Source organism: Oryzias melastigma, linkage group LG2, assembly GCF_002922805.2.
Source record: "Oryzias melastigma strain HK-1 linkage group LG2, ASM292280v2, whole genome shotgun sequence".
NCBI lineage: Eukaryota > Metazoa > Chordata > Actinopteri > Beloniformes > Adrianichthyidae > Oryzias > Oryzias melastigma.
Window position 1 is genome coordinate 13,726,907 of NC_050513.1, and position 15,354 is coordinate 13,742,260.

Genomic DNA, 15,354 nt, shown 5'->3' on the forward strand with positions numbered 1-15,354 from the left:
GGAGGAAGCGGAGGAACAAGTCCAGGTGTCCATTTGGACTCTGTAAGGCCTTGTTCACAGCACTCTGGTAGAACTGGACTGGGCTACTTTGAAATAATGTAATATTCCAAAAAAAATTCTGTTTGTCTTCTATGAGATTAACTCCAGCGGTGATGAAGGTCAGGTGGACGTGAAGAGCAGCCAGAAACTCCTGAACACTCAGATGGATGAAGCAGAACACCTTGTCCTGGTACAGTCCTCTCTCCTCTCTAAAGATCTGTGTGAACACTCCTGAGTACACTGAGGCTGCTCTGATATCAATGCCACATTCTGTCAGGTCGGATTCATAGAAGATCAGGTTTCCTTTCTGCAGCTGCTCAAAAGCCAGTTTTCCCAGAGACTCCATCATCTTCCTGCTCTCTGGACTCCAGGGAGGATCTGTCTCAGCTCCTCCATCATACTTGATCTTCTTGACTTTGGCCTGAACCACCAGGAAGTGGATGTACATCTCAGTCAGGCTCTTGGGCAGCTCTCCTCCCTCTCTGCTCTTCAGCAGATCCTCCAGAACTGTAGCAGTGATCCAGCAGAAGACTGGGATGTGGCACATGATGTGGAGGCTTCGGGATCTCTTGATGTGGGAGATGATCCTGGTGGCCTTGTTTTTATCTCTGAACCTCTTCCTGAAGTACTCCTCCTTCTGTGGATCATTAAACCCTCTGACCTCTGTCACCATGTCAACACACTCAGCAGGGATCTGATTGGCTGCTGCAGGTCGTGTGGTTATCCAGAGGCGAGCAGAGGGAAGCAGGTTCCCCCTGATTAGGTTTGTCAGCAGAATACCCACTGAGGTGGACTTTCTAGGGTCAGTTAGGATCCGACTCTTGTTGAAGTCCAGAGGAAGTCGACACTCATCCAGACCATCAAAAATGAAGATGATCTGGAAGTCTTCAAAGCTGCAGATTCCTGCTTCTTTGGTTTCAGGGAAGAAGTGATGAACAAGTTCCACCAAGCTGAACTTCTCCTCTTTCAGCACATTCAGCTCTCTGAAAGTGAATGGAAATATGAAGTGGATGTTCTGGTTGGCTTTGCCTTCAGCCCAGTCCAGAGTGAACCTCTGTGTTAAGACTGTTTTCCCGATGCCAGCCACTCCCTTTGTCATGACGGTTCTGATTGGTTCTTGTCTTCCAGCTGGGAGTTGAAAGAGCTCTTCTTGTCTGATGCTTGTTTCTGCTCTGTCTGCTTTCCTGGATGCTGCTTCAATCTGTCTGACCTCATGTTCTTCATTCAGCTCTCCAGTTCCTCCCTCTGTGATGTAGAGCTCTGTGTAGATCTCATTCAGAAGGGTTGGGTTTCCTGCTTTAGTGATTCCCTCAAACACACACTGGAATTTCTTCTTCAGACCAGGTTGGACTTTATGTCGACAAACTTCAGCAGAAAATCCTGAATGAAGAAAAACAGAGTAAACAAAGTCTTTGCAGCAATGAATGATGATTATTCAATTCCATGTTGTTGTATGTGTTCAGACATCAGTAAATCTTCATTTATCCAGCAGTTGAAACCTTCAGAGAAATCCTCTTACTGCTCTGCAGTCGATCAGCCAGCTTCTCCTGCTTCATTCTCCTCAGGAAGTTCTCTGTGATCTTCATCAGTGACTCTCTGCTGCCCCTCTGCTCTTCATCTTCATCCTCCAACTCCTCCTCCTCCCTCTGACTCAGAAGCTTCTGGATCTTCTTCAGCTCCTTCGTCACAAAAGTAACAATGTTGTCCTCCAGCAGCTGCAACAGAATTCTAGATGAATGAGCCAATCAGAGTGAAGTCATGGAGCCAAACATCAGCTCCATGTTGGGCACACTGATAATCCACTGGTCTACAAAGTGCAGCATGGAGATGACTGTGAACAGAATGATGGAAAAGTAGTTGTTGTTCATGTACACACCAGAAATATGGAGTCCAGCTGTGTTTGATGCTGATGGACAGACGGACCACTGGGAGTCTCTGAGCTCTGCTGGTCCACTCTGTGGAGAATCATCAACAATGAGATCCATTCTGTCTGTACTGGTATGTTTAAGACCAAAATAACTTGAGTCAGGTCAGTTTACTAAGTCACAGCTAGGTTAATAGACAAACAGTCCCAGATTCAACAAATTCTCATTTATCGAAGTATGGTTCGGGCCCCCTCTGTGTGACTTTTTGACACCTTAGGTGACCCCAACTCATCGTTTTTTCAACGTGTTGCCTGTTCCCAAAAAAATCAGGGGTCCCCAACCCGCTGAGCCATAGACTGGTACCAGTCCAATTGCCGCTTGATACTGGACCACAGACAGCAAAAAAAATGTTTATCATGCTACTTTACTTTGACTTTCTGCAGTTAAATGTTCTGATTCTGAAGGAAGTTTTATTTTATGGAAGATGATTAAGTAATTTGTTTCACTCCATTTTTTTTCAAAATGGGATTTTAATTAATTATTTTTCTAATGAAAAATTATCTGCACTTATTTTTTATTCTTGATCTTTATATAATATGATGATTTCTGAAATACTGTTATGTCTATTTACATATTCATTATCCATTTCATCTTTGTTATGTGATTTATTGATACTTAAAGATTTCAACGACCTGAATCTGTGGTGAAGTATAAATATCAGATCACAAGTGAAGAACCAGATAATAATAATTTAGGTTTGGAAAATGAAAAGTTAAGTGAAGCAAAGCAGGGGTTGGATCATATAAGTTTACTTCCTCCCTCTCCCTTTCAAACAATCTATTGAACTTCTAGAGATATTCTTATTAGTTGGTAGTTTCACCGTGTCATGTTTTATATATGAAAGAAGATCAAATATTTTGATTTTTGAGTAAGAGTAATAAATACATTAATTACTTAGTGAATGTACAAGTATTTTCTAATCAATTTTATGACCAATTATCCTCTATTTATCATTGTATGGATATAAACCTTTGTTGGTTGTCTTGTTTATGCCTTGTTATTGCTTTTAATGCTTGAGATAAACCATTTCCAAATCCAAATCAGATACTATTTGTAGTCGATATTGGCTAATTTTGAATTCACTGACCTAAAATGGATCCAGAACATTTTTAGCCCAAATTTCCACCATTGTGAGTCAGAGATAAATTTCTGGTACTGATCAGTGCAGGTGAAGTTTTCCAGATTCTTGTATTTCTTGCAAGATAATCAAGTGTAAATTAAATATGTGTACAAACAAGTAAATGTGAATTAATGGCAAATCTCACTGTTTTTCTAAATCAACATAACACAAAGGCAACATTTTTAGAACATTCTACCACACTGTAAAGACACACGTCTTTGGAAATTCAGTGAGTCCACACAAAATGGACTGTAATGATGGATTGATTTTTTTTTGCTGCCGTCACACGTGTGTCGTCCATTGTGAGGATACTTGGTCGTTTTTACATAATAGTAAAATAAACCTACCATGTCTTAATCCAAATGGTATATTCCAAGATCTGTTATGCCATGTCACTAAACATCCCATGTTGTGTTTAGCTTTATGTTTGGTTTAGTCAGACAGGCTGTGATTTCTCTTGGATGTCCTCCCTTCCTCCTAGGTCTCCTGAGAGAGTCACAATTGCTATAAGTATCGTGTAAAGCTCCTGTATAAGGTGTGGTGTTTGTGAGTTGTTTGTTTGAGGGTCCTTGTGCTTTCTTAGATTTTGAGTTTAGGTCATTCGGGACCTAAAGAACATTTAATCCCATGTTTATTTGAGAAACCGTGTCATGTTCCTCCTGCTCCTGGGACCATAAGTCATTCAGGTGAAAGCCAGACTCTCCAGGATTTCGCGATGATGCGATCGCAACTATTAATGCAAATTCAAGCAAACCCTGTGATTTGTTGCACACTTTGCAACTTATTATTTTCACCGGAACTTTGACCAATGTACCGTGACAACAGTCATGGATGACGTGACTTTTTCACTTTTGACTTCTTCCCGGGTGCCGTGTTATTTTTTTCATTATCTCTCTTTAGTCTTCACAGATGTTTTTCTCAAGACGCCTAAACAGTCACCCCAACGGGGGTGCACTGTGCGTGAGCGGACACACGGCAGGGGGTGTGCTGATTGGACGCGGGTGCAGAGCGCACCAAGTATTATAATACAAAGGAAGACTTTAGAGTCAGCAGGAAAATAATTCCATGTATAACCTCTTCCACAACAAACCTGAGAGAACCTCCAAAACAGAGCAGATCATTACTGACAAAAGAAACCAGATCCGCCCCTCAAAGTCTTGGTCATCTTCTACCACAACCAGTGACTCCACCAGTGACACTTTTGAAATAGCTGAGAGCAAGACTCTGTAGAGAACATGGAGATTTGAGACTTGATCTGCTTATACTGTCTTGTTTTTTTTTAAGTTTATAATTTTTATTGTCATTTTAATGTCATTTTATTCTTAAGAATGTTTAAATCAATACACAAATATTTGGGTTATTGTGAGCTTGGAGGAGCAAAAGTTCACAGTTATATTCAAGTTAAATGACAGCACAACAACATTGTATATGATGATGATTACCGTATTTTCCGGACTATAAGTCGCACCGGAGTATAAGTCGCAGGGGCCAAAAAATGCATAACAAAGAAGAAAAAACCATACATAAGTCGCACTGGAGTATAAGTCGCATTTTTTTCAAGTAATTTATTTTACAAACTGGTTGAAAAAAACTACAATACATCATCCTGGAAGGTAAGTTATAACATTAATAAGAGAATAGAGAACAGGCTGCATATGTGTCAACACATATCACATATTAGCGTCATGAAAAAAACGAAAAATTGTAGCATTTATAAAATAACAGTAACAACAGTTTTAACAACAAAATAATGAAAGTAACAATAACAGCAATAATAACAGTTTTATTTAACTATAGCCTAAAGAACTCATCAATTTTGCACGTAATCTCACTCCATATCGCTAAATCCGTTAAACTCTTCGTCCTCGGTGTCACTTCTGAATAACTCCGCCAGTGCCAGAGGAAGACGAAGCGGGGGTTCCACTTCTTCGCGGCTATCTTCTGTCTCGGAATCAGCTCCAGTTCCAATTATTCCAGCCTTTCTGAATCCAGACAGGATGGTCTCGGTTGTCACTGAAGCCCATGCTTGGCTGATCCATTCCATGACTTGCAGAAAAGTAGCTTGGCGCATCCTCCCGGTTGCCGTGAAGCTATGCTCGCCGTCCGTCATCCACTGCTCCCACAGGCGACGCAATGCTGCCTTAAAGCTCCGGTTTACCGAGATGTCGAGCGGCTGGAGTACTTTCGTTAAGCCTCCGGGGATGATTGCAGGTATGGAATTAAAAACTTTGAGTTTTGCTTTGAACTGTGGCGTGATGTGCGCTCGCATGCTGTCCATCACAAGCAGGGCTTTGCGTGTTCTGAAGAAGCCATCCGGGCGCTTCGTGTAGCATTTTGTAAGCCAAAAGTTCATCATTTCTTGATCCATCCACCCCTTTTCATTTACGGCCATGACAACATCAGAGGGAGGTTGGATCTTTGGCATGGTTTTTCGTTTAAAAACGATCAATGGTGGCAATTTTATTCCATCTCCACAACATGCTAGCACCACCGTGAAGTGTGATTTTTCGTGGCCAGTTGTCACTATATTCACGCTCTTTTGCCCTTTCTCTTCGACACTTCGACCCATGGGGATGTCAAAAGTAAGGGGGACTTCGTCCATGTTGATGATGTGATCCGGTGTCACGTTGTGCTCAGTTACTTGCTTTTGAACAAACTCGCGGAAACTATCGATCTTGGCTTGGAAGTCTGCTGGCAGTGTTTGGGACACAGTTGTCCGTGCTCTGATTGAGAGCCGATTGCGTTGCATGAAGCGGAAACACCAGGAAGGTCCTCCCGCAAAGTCCTTTAGATTCATCGCCTTGGCAACAACCTGGGCATGGAGACGCAACTGCACCGTTGACAAGCCTCTCCCCGCGGCACGTTGTTCAAGCACCCACTGATGAACTTCTTTCTCTAGCTGTGGCCATCTAGCTTTGTGACCGCGATTAGCTTTTTTTGTTTTCTTCATGGCTGTAAGAGTAGCCTCCGCTTTACGCCAGTCCCTAACAAGTTTTTCACTTACTCCAAACTTTCTCTCTGCTGCTCGATTACCGTTTTCAGCTGCAAATTTCACTACTTGCAGCTTGTAGTCTGCAGCATATGATTTTCTTTTGGGGGGCATTTGTCTTTAGTCTTCTCTGTTTTCCTTGTAAGCTAACGTTTACTGTTTAACTCGCTAATTGTTAAGTGGTATCGGATATCGCAGTGTAAGCCTAGAGTGCCCTCTTGTGGCTGTCTGTGAAATTACCGGATATTTTTCCCCCCAAAAAATGTCCGGTAATTGCATAGATCACTATAAGAGGGCACTCTAGACTTATGGTCCATATCTCATCTCATTAAAAATGCGCACATAAGTCGCACTGGACTATAAGTCGCAGGGACATTCAATCTATGAAAAAAACCGCGACTTATAGTCCGGAAAATACGGTAAGTATTTTCCTAGTGCATCTGTCACAATAAAAAGAGTTGGAATATGAAAATGTGATTTGTTTGCATAATTAACATTTTTAGATGCTTTTCAATATATATATATGTGTGTATGTATACACTGTATATATACAATCATAAAAATCTGCAACGAAATCCTGGAGGGTCTGAGAAGCTAACACCTGAACTATTATCCAGCATCCTCTGAAAAACACTTACTGTTCCACTCCTGAACTTCTGTCTTTGAAGTTAAGACCAAAATCCTTTGACCTGTCACTCTTGGAGGACACATAGCTGGGTTCATCTCCAGGTCCAGGTTGGTTCCTGTGAAGAATGAAGGTTGTTGATGTGAGTGCTGAGCTCTGACATGGAGAAGAGTCCTGGACAGTTAGAGATGTTCATCTCACCTCTGAGCTTTGCTCTGGCTCTCATCTTCCCCACACAGAGCTCCCTCCTGTGTGTCCTCACACTGATCCATGCTACTGGATCCACTGGATCAGCTCACACAGTTTCCTTTCTTCTCTTAGTCCAGTTCTCTATACAAAGTCAGTGGATACAAAATGGAGTCTGTTGGAGCCGTGAGACTGATCTACAGTTCAGTAATCTGAAGTTTACTGACCACCTGACTGTTTTGTAAAATTCTGATTAGTTTTTTTTTTAATGATCTTAACTCCTTAGCCTGATTCTCCTTTGTGAAAACTAACAAAACAAACTTTTCTTGCTGTTGCTTTTTTTCTCTCTGGTTTTCTTCAGGTAAACAAACTCATCACTGCCTTGTTTTACATACGCCTTTTTTTGCCCTAACATGTGAGAATATGATCTCACCGACATGTCCAGACTCATCAGCAGAGCTCCTCTCTGGGCAAGTTTCTACATGTAAAAGCAATAGTTTGAGGTAAACAAGTTACCAACAGCAGCTTCATAAAGAAGACTGTTTTCAATCTGTGAAATTTAAACTTGTCATTCCTTATATTGTGTTTTTCAGTGATAATTTCAGATCACAGCAAAGCAGATGTTTCTGGGGAAGATTTTTACATCACACAATTGAAAATAGACAATGTTTCTGCTCAGGTAGAACTTCAATTTCACAAAGATCGTCTCATCTCCATGTTAAAGTGGTATGAGGATTTGGTTTCTTTTATATATCTAATGCAGACTTGATTTATAAACAGTAAAATATTAAAAACAATCTTGCCTATGTTTTTCATCAGAATCCTCCTTTGCTGTACATAAACATAGTCATACATACATAATAATCACCGCACAGCCTAAGAACAGAACACTGGTCAAACAAAAGTCTTCAATCAGAGGATTCTTCAGCAGATCAAGAACTGAAACGGGTATTTAGTCTGAATCTGAACGCCTGAGAACTGTATTGGCTCAAACATAACAACAGTTCAAACTTACCTTGATCTCTACAGCTATTTTTCCTGAGCTTCACCTAGAGACAGAAATCAGTCAACCTCTGAAGATCAGAACTGCGTTTTTGCTTTTAGTACTCAAGTAGCCATGGAGAGGAGAAGACAGCAAAAAAACATTCTCACAAGGACTCACCATGACAAAAAAAAGGAGCAACTCTCCCACCTCTGTCTACTAAATCAAACTGATCTCTCTCCGATGAAACTGAGTAGCCCTGCTCTACCAGTTGATGCATATTTTCTCCTCCTCCTTCATGCATTTACAGGAGTCATCGCTTTGCAGTCAACAAACAGTTAAGTCATAAAGAAGATTGTTTAAGCCGTGAGGATATCTCAACTAAATTCAATAAAATAACTTTATTTAATTGTCCTCTAAAGATTGTTTTTTTTTTTTTACTGAATTCAGTTCTTTGTTTCTTTCAGCTGCTTTACAGACTGAAACTGTAATGACATAGGAAATTAAAATGAAAAACAGTAGCTGTTACCTGCTACCTATTTTTTTTTATTTGATAATATTTTTAGGTTTGAAGTTTCTTCTCCTTTAAGTTTTCAGTAATTTTACTTTTTTTTCAAATTTAACTTTTTTTTTTTTTTACAAACTTTCAGTTTTTTAAAGTTTACGATCTGTTCTTTCAAGTTTTAAACAATTTTCAAAGGTTTTTCTTTTTTGCTTACAATTTACAATGTCTGTGTTTCAGAGTTGGTATCTAGTTTTTCATTCACTTTAAGCTGATTCTGATTTAACCCCATACAGATGATCCAGAACATTTTATTAGACTGAATTCAAGTGCTTTCAGCTTCTTTGTGTCTTCAACCTCCAGAGAGAGCTGAGAAATCTGAAAAAACAAAAACATCCAGAGAACAAGAAGGTTGGGGGGTTTCTGACAGCAAGAAAAGTTTTACATGTAAAGACTTGAAATAAAGCTGATTAGCTCTGTGGAACCCAAGAAGTTTTTATTTCAGTGCTTTTACAGTTAATTTAACAATTTTTTTGTTTGTTCATTTTAAGTAGCATCAATTAACAGTATCTAAAATAGAAAGATTACAATAAAAAAGATAAGCAAACAAATTAATAAATAAATGAGTAAGTAAATGAATAAAAGAAAATGGCCCCTCGGGTTCTCCAGGGTTCAGATCAACTCTGGATACTCCTTTTTGTTCTTGATGAAAGACAGAAACAGCCTCATGTTTGTCACGGAGCCATGAACTATGGGGATCCCCTCTGTGGTTTCACGGACCCAGATGTGAGCTTCTGTTTCTGTCCTCAGATCTAGTCAGACATCTTATCTCCACACAAACATGTTCTTTCAAGAACAGCATGTCAGGACAGATTGTTATGACTCAGGCAGACCAAAAGCTGGGCGATATGGCCCAAAAAAAAAAATTCTCAGATTGTTTTCATTCCAAAATCGATTTTCGATTTTAATAGATTTTTTTCCCTTCCTCCTTTTATATTTTTTTTAACAAAGTTTACAAATTACAGAATATGTTTAGCAAAAACTATTTTATTTTAACATGTCTTTTGGAAATTAGCTCAAGGAAAAAGTGCACCTAATACCAGTTGTTATCCTCCATTATTAAATCTTTCTTGATGAATTTTTGTGCCCAACATTTCAAAATCGGACTTTTGCATTTGAGAGAAAACTGCCAAAGTAGGTTGGAGTCTGAGAAGAACTGATGTTTGTTGATTCTTCAGTGTTTCGTGAAAATATGGAATCAATTCAGGGTGTGTCTGCAGTCCATGAGGTGAACAAAAAGTTCACCTTTCCAGTGACTTTATGATCTTAAAGAACTGGAATAATCTTTATCCTGCTGAAATAACACTTTTGGGTCATGGGTGAAAAATGTTTGGAACTTTTCCTCCAGCTGGAGAGTTCAAATGAGCAAGAGTCAAATGAACCTGGATAGATGTCTGAGTGGAGTTTGGGAGGCCTTCGTTCACATTGCTTCTCCTACTTCGTATTGGGTTTTCTCCTGTCACAGTCTCACTTACTTTAGTTTGTTAATGATCCACAGCTTTCTTCAGTGAACTCTATGATCCTTAGTGGCTGGAAGTGTCATATCGCTTGGCTACCTGATCTACTATTTCTCCTTATAGTTTCTGTTTCTCTTTCAGGTGCTTGACATGTTTAAACATGTTCTTTCTCAAAATGACGGTTATTTCTCAAACATTGTTTCTGGCAGAGTAAGATATTGATGACTGAAGCTGCTACCGTACAATTCCACAAACTTCAAAGACTTGTGTCTGCAAGCTGATCCTTTCCTTCTCTTCTTCAACTCAACTCTTATTTATTTTTACTCATTGAAGAATAACTATAAAACACTCCTGTTTAAAAAAAAAGAGGATTGGTACTTTGGTTTCATAACAGCAGAACTACTTGGCTGAACAACAGCTGATTTTATAATGATATTTGAATTTAAAGTGCCTTTCAAATTATTCAAGGTCTCAAGGTTTCAACGTTTTCTTAAAAAATATAACTGATTATGGCAGCATTTTGTCCCAACACAGCTGCCAAATGCTGAGTACTGCTTTGCATTATGGCTGAAATGATAAATATAATAAAAATAGTTCAAAAATGCTCACAGCTGACAACTTATTGGGAAAACGAGAAACAAATACATCAGCTGACAAAAAAGATGAAATCAGCAACTATGGCAAGGGTGAGAGAACATAGTTAAGAGATTACCCCAAAACTAGAGAAAAGAGAAGACTTCCAAACACTCAACATTAGAATGAGAGGAAGTGCAGTTAATCAGTCCACAGGAGGAGCTGCATCAAAATAACTGTCCACTTGATGCTGAGAGAGACAGTGGAGCTGATCTCAGATCAGTTCATGCTGCAGCTCTGACACTCATCTCGACTTCCTCTGATTCCTTCATCCACCGTCCAGTCACAACATTGCTGCATCTCTTCTTTGCAAAGAAAATTTCTTCTATGCTCCATCAGGAGAAAAATATAGTTCACCAGTGTTCACCTGTCCACCTGTAGAGAGAATGCATAATTATAAAAGATAATAAGTATTTCATCATCCAATCTTCAGCTGTCAGGCAGTGATGCAGCACAGCAGCAGAAAGAGCAGCAGGAGCTTCCTGTCATCTTGACCTGTTGGAGCTTCTGCTGCTCTGATTGGCTGACTGTCGTCCTGAAGTCTGTCATCATTCTCTTCAGAGCTTCACAGGAAACTCTTGAACTGACTTTAGGACAAAACATCTGAAGCAGCTGGACTGACTCCAACCCTCTACTGACCTCAGAGTCTGCAGTTTGGAGTTTGGACTCTCCACCAGATCCTGGAGCTGCTGAACATCTGAAGCTTTCAGATTGTTGTTTTTCACATTCAGTTCCTTCAGGTGGGAATGATTAGACTTCAGAACGGAGACCAAAGAAACACAGCTGGTCTTCGACAATCTGCAGTTCCATAACCTGAATAAAGAATTGAGTTTAAGACAAAATTGTTTTCTTAATTGTCAATTTTCTTAACAAAACCAGCCTGAACTATCAGAAAAATGTAATTAGCTGTCTGCCTAAAAGAGAAGCAGAGAAAATAAAAGTCAGTGATCCCGCAGTAGATTCTGTAAATACATTTTATCATGGTGTTGGGAGTTTTTACAAAAAGTTTCAGAAACGTCCATATTATTTCTATAAGATAGTCTAGTGTTAGTGAACAGAACCAACAGGAAGAAGACAGAAAGAATCAGGATGGATGGGCTGGTGCTATGAAGAGCAGCTGAACTCTGTTCTATTTTTTGAGCAGCTACAGCATTTCTCTGAACTCACACATGTCTGACATAAACTTCACACATCCTCAGGCCTTCCTCTGTAGACCTGCGGCATAATCTTAATTCTGCTCCACACTCTGCCTAACTGCAGGCCTGAAGAAGCACATGGAGGCACTTGTTTTTTGCATGGGGTCTGGACTGGCCCATATTCTGCACTCAAATTCTTAAATTACCAACTTAATTCTTCTCGTCTGTCTCATGCTGCTCTTCTCTTGATCTGCTGAAATTGTGTTGGTCTATGATAACTGAGGAGCTGCAGACCTGAACCCCCAACTCTTCTGTGATGGTTTTGTCTTTCAAGCTCTGAACTTTTAAAGTCTGTGATTTTATCTGGACAAAAAGGAGTAGAGATACTTCAAACACAACTTTCTAGAGTTCAAACACTGACGTTGAGAACAACTGAATGCAGCTGAAGAGAAGAAAAGCAGAGATGAAGACAGGAAAAACTCACTTCATGGACTTTATTCTAGTTTCTAGATCAGCAGCTATTTTTATTTGTTCTTGTGAAGGAAATATTTGAGTATCTAACTGTGGACCGTCCCATAGTCTCACTTAGCTTTCTGCAAAAGAAGCTGCTGGAAAGCAAAGTAAATTGTCATGATCATGATTTAGATGTTCGCAACTGGAGATTATCTGAATTCAGAGCTGTCTTTATCTATACTTTCCCAATTGAAGATCACAGCTGTTAAGGAGAAGATCAGAGTATAAGATGAAGATGGACAAGGAAAGATGCACCACCCCCTGTGTCATTTTCTCCAATCTGCCTGAACATCAATTAGCTTCAGTTGGTCGTGGAATGTTGAATATCTTCAAGGGGAACAAAGAACTGACCTCAGAGTCTGCAGTCTGCAGTGAGGGCTCTCCAGAAAACCACACAGATAAAGAACTCCTGGATCATGCAGGGTGTTGAAACTCAGGTCCAGTTCTATCAGATGGGACGGGTTGGACTTCAGAGCTGAGGCCAGATATTCACAGCTGATCTCTGACAAATTGCAGTCCTCCAATCTGAATTCAGAATAAAGATGTGAGTTTAAAGACAAACGTCATATTTTTTTCCCTCTTTTCTAGTACTTCTAAAGAGTTCAAAGTTGAAGAAGTTAGGAGGTGGAAGAAAGTTCTAAAAAAAAAAGTCTAAACATGAAGCAACTAAAGCTGATCAAAAGAGTCCAGCAGAAGAAGAACATTCAGGAATATTCAGGAGCTGCTTCAATAAAGTTAGAGTGCATGTGAGCATGAACATCTGCTTCTCCTGCTCTTGCTTTAAATTTCTTTGTTTGACAAAATCAAAGACCCAAAGAAGAACTCATGACTTCAAGCAGAACTTTGTGGAGCACACAGCTTTACAAATATAAATTCTTCTGCAGATGCAGGAAGACGCTGCAGATTCAGAATGTGGACATTTCTGCTCACTGATTTATGAAGATTATTTCTCTTCTGCCCTTAGCCCAATGTGCTAATTCAGGCTTTGCAGAGAATGGCTTTGAAAAATCCCAAATTTGCCTTTTATGTGCCATTCTTAAATTTGCTTTTCACAGGGTGGCAGATACAAAAACAAAGATTTTAACCTCAGCACATGCACAGCAGATGCCTCACGCCCATTTCTCCAAACCAAATTACAAAGCTTCCCATATTCCCACATATGTCGCCACTTGATGGCAATGTGGGACTCAAAGCGTATATTTCACAATGACATGTTAACTGTAATACCCAAGATAAACCCATAGTAAGCTATTAAGAAAATGTTTTCCCTAGGGGGGCAATTAAACTATGGCAGACAATGGCAGATGTTTAAAGAATATGGCAACTATGGCAGACGCTGCAAATTCAATTCAAGCTTTCTCCAACATAAAAAAACTCTACCTAAAAATTAGTGATTGACTTACCACTTTGCCCAAGGCGAACAATAACACCAAGCCCTGTCTTGTAGTTGTAATATTTTAATTAATTTATTGATTTTTATCTTTACCTGCAGTAAACAGTCTGTCAAATGACTTATTCACTAGTCCAATTTTGGACAGTATCAGGAATCCAAATGTGGAATCGCCTTTAAATGTTAAATAAATGTGTTTCATTTGCAATATTTTTACATGTGAAAAAAAAAACATTTGTTGAATTTATTGACTGCTCTAATTTGTTACCCAGTCTCTTTCTAGTAGGAACAAGAGGTAGACTTATGTGTTTTATTTAATTTATCAATTTAATTTTGAGTCTGGATAGTGCTCCAATGGGAGAAAATGCTGTAAAACTTCATAAGAATTACCTAACCATTACATAACCACAATTAATAATTATGAAGTGATTATATTACAAACAAAACATGTCAGAAAACGGGTATTTCCATCCATATGAGACCATTTTGATCTTCAAAATAGAGATTTTCCTAGGATCTGCTGTGAAGAAGATGAAGAAAGGAACCATCTGCAGACCTTTGTCAAAAACAAAAGATCAGTCATGAAAGACATCACATTAGAAAGGAAGAATATGTAAATAAACAATCAAACTTTAGATCTTTTGTCAAATGATTACTGGACTAAAGTTCAAAAGAAGAAAACATCCTTCAGCAATAAGAATGTCAGCATGCACCAAGAGAGCATCACCATCATGTCTGCAGGTTAGTGTCAAAAAAACTTTGTCAGAACTTTGATCTGAACGCAACTAAAACACACAGTCTGACCTCAGAATCTGCAGATTGCAGTCTGGATTCTCCAGAACGCCACACAGATGAAGAACTCCTGAATCCTGAAGGCTGTTCCAGCCTAGGCCCAGTTCTTTCAGATGGGACAGGTTGGACTTCAAAGCTGAGCTCAGAAATTCACAGCTGATATTTGTCAAACTGCAGCCCTCCAACCTAAAATCAAACAGAAAATACATATTGGAACAGTGTTAAGTGGATCAGGTGTGTTCAGGTGCTCAATGTGCAGCTCAGCATATGGTTTTGGATAGTTATTTAGGGGGCCATGTGATTCGATTGTGTTCAATAAAAGTCCATCTTTATATGGGCTATGCTTCTAGCCCCTCTGAATTTCAGTGCCATAATAAGAATACGCAATTAGCCGTGTTGCTGTGATGTCAAGAAATGAAAAACTGTGATTGGCTGAACACCCAATTTGACTAAATGATGTCAGCGCCGCTAGAAGAAACGGTGACCAGCAATGCAAAAAAATTAAAGGGCAAGGCAGGCAAAACAAAGCCAGCATTTTCCACTTGGGTTACATATAGAAATGCAGGACTGCTTGTGGTCCCTAGAATTTCTAAAAGTACAGTTGGAGGTAGAACCTTCAGCCACCAAGTGCCTGTTCTATGGAATAAGCTCCCAGCTCAGAGAGGCCAGCATAGTTGCTACCTTCAAAACTAGGCTTAAAACATTCCTCTTTGGACAGGCGTTCTACCAGGTTAGCTAGTGAGTCAGCTCTGAACTTCTGCTCTTTATTCTCATTTACTTAACCTCTCCTCTCCTCTTTATTATTCATTGTATTTAGTTCGCCGTTTTTGTTTGGTGCAGTTCGATTCACATGTTGTTCCTCTTTCCCACTCTCCTCTGGAGAGCGGGAGAGGTTTCAGATCCCAGGTGGACCACGCCCCCAACACCATCCCACATCTCTGAGTGAGAGTGATTCCTGCTGGGTCGTTTGTCCTCCTGGTCCTAACCGTGAACTGCACTTGTGCT

General features: G+C 39.7%; 2 protein-coding genes and 1 long non-coding RNA gene across 3 annotated transcripts in view; all 3 read right to left on the reverse strand.

The window, feature by feature from the left end:
- The window catches only part of LOC112139907 (NLR family CARD domain-containing protein 3-like), a 385,294-nt gene that overhangs the window by 199,165 nt on the left and 170,775 nt on the right, over positions 1-15,354 (reverse strand). The gene's annotated exons all lie outside the window — the stretch shown is intronic.
- LOC112139908 (NACHT, LRR and PYD domains-containing protein 12-like) overlaps positions 1-15,354 on the reverse strand; it is a 249,874-nt gene that overhangs the window by 113,320 nt on the left and 121,200 nt on the right. The window lies entirely within an intron of this gene.
- Positions 1,831-6,929, reverse strand: LOC118599590. The gene is made up of 3 exons (XR_004949001.1): positions 6,900-6,929; positions 6,712-6,816; positions 1,831-1,994 (listed from the first exon to the last, which is right to left on the reverse strand). It is a non-coding gene; the product is annotated as an uncharacterized LOC118599590 (long non-coding RNA).